A 3,251-nucleotide genomic window follows, 5' to 3' on the forward strand; every position below is an offset into this window, starting at 1 on the left:
CAAGACCCCATCTCTACAGATAAACATAAATAATAACCGTAATGGCTAATAGTGCAATTTTTTTTTTTTTTTTAGACAGAGTCTAGCTCTGTTGCCCAGGCTGGAGTGCAATGGCGCAATCTCGGCTCACAGCAACCTCCACCTCCCAGGTTCAGGTGATTCTCCTGCCTTAGCCTCCCGAGTAGCTGGTCACCATAACTTGAGGAGGAAGTTGCCATTATTATTTCCATTTTATAGATGAAGAAACTGAGCATAAACCTGTTGCCCAGGCCGGCACAGTGGCTCACACCTGTAATTCTAGCACTTTGGGAGGCCGAGATGGGTGTATGACAAAGTTAGGAGTTTGAGACCAGGATGGCCAAGATGGTGAAACCCCGTCTTTACTAAAAATACAAAAATTAGATGGCTGTGGTGTCACGTGCCTGTAGTCCCAGGTACTCGGGAGGCTGAGTCAGGAGAATCGCTTGAACCCGGGAGACAGAGGTGGCAGTGAGCTGAGATTGTGCCACTGCACTCCAACCTGGGTGACAGAGCAGGACTCCATCTCAAACAAACAAACAAACAAACAAACAAAACTGTTGCCCGACTAGCCTAAGGTCATACGGCTAATAGGTGCTAGAGCTCAAGGTATCTGAAGGTAAGGAACAGGGATTTGGTCACATGTGTCCACAGAGGAAATACATAAATCCTAACAGCTGACCCCAGGGTGGGGAAAGGAGACCCTTGTGGTCATAGAATCATGACCTCAGCTGCTTCTCTGTTCCTCATTCCTTTTCTCTCCCATCTGTATTTCCATGGAATTTGTGTAATTCACAAGGAGGAATTCAAATACCATCTTGGAACTCATCTCCCGTAATTTGAACATCTCATGAAATATAAGGTCCCACCACTGTGTCCGGTCCAAACAGGACCTTCTGCTCTTTGTGACAAGGGTAGCTTTCTTCAAAAGAAAAGTGATTGCTTTTCTTTACAAGTGATTAACAGGGAAAGGACTTATTTGATGCAAACATTTGGGTCTTAAGTCAGGCCAAAAGGTGCAGAAGTGTCACATTTACAGGCAAACCAGGACTTGTGGGCCTCAGTCCCTGGAAGCTGTTCTGGGCTGGTAAATATGCAATAGTCCACTACCCTGGCTGCTGGGCGACAGGAGCCCTGTGGCTTATCACTGGCGCCAAGGATATAACACCCAGGCTGTCCTTGCATGCCACTACCCCCTCCCCAAATCCCCAACATCTAGACCCACTGGGAGCTCCCTGAGGCTGGATGCTCACAATGAGACCTCGCAGGCCCCTGTGTTCAGCAGGGACCTGCTGCTCCAGGGCTGAGGGAGGCCAGGCCTCTGGTGCTGCTGCTTCCCTGACCTGTGGAGGCCCACTCAGGACCCTCTCCCAGCTAGGAAACACCACAGGGCTGAGAACCTCTGGAAGTCCCTGGGGAGTCAGGAGTTCCTTCTACACCTGGGGTAACAGAGCAGACAAATTGAAACATTTCCAGAGAAGACAGTAAAGTGGAGGGACCCCCCACACACACCCACTTCTTGATTCCCTGCCTCCCCCAGATGTCTTACTGGTATTTCTGGATCAGCCTCTCAGCACAGGACCAAAGCTAGAGCAGAGCCCTCAACAGGAAGTGAAACGACACAGTCAATATCCAGCCTCTCTAAGGACCGATCCTGCCTGCAGGGATGGGTGTCTGGGATGCGGTGCTCAGGGTGGCTCTGGGGACCACTGGAAGCCTAGGCAAGTGACCCATGATTGGGAAACTGAGATCCCCACCTGATGTTACGGGACCTCTCTTAGGTGGAGGAGCCTGGGAACATTTAGCACCAATGGAGGAGTTTGTCCACCAAGACGACTTACCCCCTTTCTTTCACCTGCTAGTTTGTAGAATCAAAGAGAGCTTAGCGCTGAAACTGACTATCCAGGCCATTCTCCTGACCCCAGGTTTTCAAAAAAAGAAAACTGAGGCTCAGAGAGATGACAACTTCCCCAAGCACACACAGTCGATGATCTGTAATCAATATCCCCACAAAGTCAGGTCTTCCCATTCCCAGACCAAAGTTCTTTCAATGCCCTCAAACTATTTCCAGTGCCCAGTCCTGCCCTGACCCCCTGAAGCCAGTGGGGTCATCTGTCAGCCCTGGGCAAGCTGGGGACTCAGTCAACCCAGGGTCGGGTCTGGGAGGGGGGCAGGGAGGCGTGAGAAGCAGACAAACAGACAAAGGCCAAATCCTTCAGACTCTTAAGCCCAAGACACAGGCCTGGGTCCTAAATGTGGATTCCCAGCAGCCTGAAGAGTATTGCTGGGAAAATAAAATAATTGGGCAATTAGCTAGTGGCCAAAAGAAGAGCTCGAATGTGGATTAGGAGACTTTTTACAATGTGCTGATTAGTCGTCAGGAGGGAGGGCAGCCGCCCTTTGTCATGCAGAGGAAGGAGCTTGGCCTCTGAGGGTCTGAGTAGAGAGTCTGGCTCTGGGGTCAGGTCAGGCTTGAAAAATTGTAAAATAGCCCCTTCTGCTCTGGTGGGAGGGAAGGTGTTTGGAGAACAGGGAATACTACTTAACCAAGCTGTCTCAAAGATTCCCAAAGTGGAAAAAATACGGACTGTTTCTGAACCTGTGTTGTTAGGGGTTTTAAGATTTTGTGAAGACTTTTTTTATTTTTTGAGATATTATGTCGCGGATGCTCTGGGTGTAATTGTACGGATGCTGTGTGACCGTGCGGATGCTTTGCACTGCCAGCTGTTTTGTTGGTGTGCATATCCGTTAGGACCGAGGCACTTAGGACCAAAGTCTCCTCCAACCCAGACGGCCTTCAGATAACCCAAGCTTCTCCGCTTGCTCTGTCCTCTCTGGACCACTCCTGTCTCCCTGATCTGATGTTATTTGGCCCAGCAATTCCACCTGCCCAGCTCGGCCATCATGGAGCTGCAAGGCAAGCTGCCCCTGAGCTTTGGGGATGGGCTCCCCATTCCTCACCTCCTCTCAGCCCGACAGCTTTTCCACAACCCGCTGCTCCGGCAGCTCCCACCTTCCACCAGGTCTGTGTTTGTTCCATGGAGGAGTCTCTGGGGGCAGTGATTTCTGCCCAGAATCGCCTGAGAAACCTGTGTAACTACAGATTCCTGGAACCCAACTCAGCCCTCCTGAATGGACTTTGCTGGGGGCAGTGTCCAGGAATCTGAGTGTTGAAGATTCTATGCACACGAGGTTTGAGAGGCAAGGGAGGGTGGCCAATAGCAGGCAAGGAG

The sequence above is a fragment of the Cebus imitator genome, unplaced genomic scaffold (genome assembly GCF_001604975.1).
Source record: "Cebus imitator isolate Cc_AM_T3 unplaced genomic scaffold, Cebus_imitator-1.0 Scaffold42, whole genome shotgun sequence".
NCBI lineage: Eukaryota > Metazoa > Chordata > Mammalia > Primates > Cebidae > Cebus > Cebus imitator.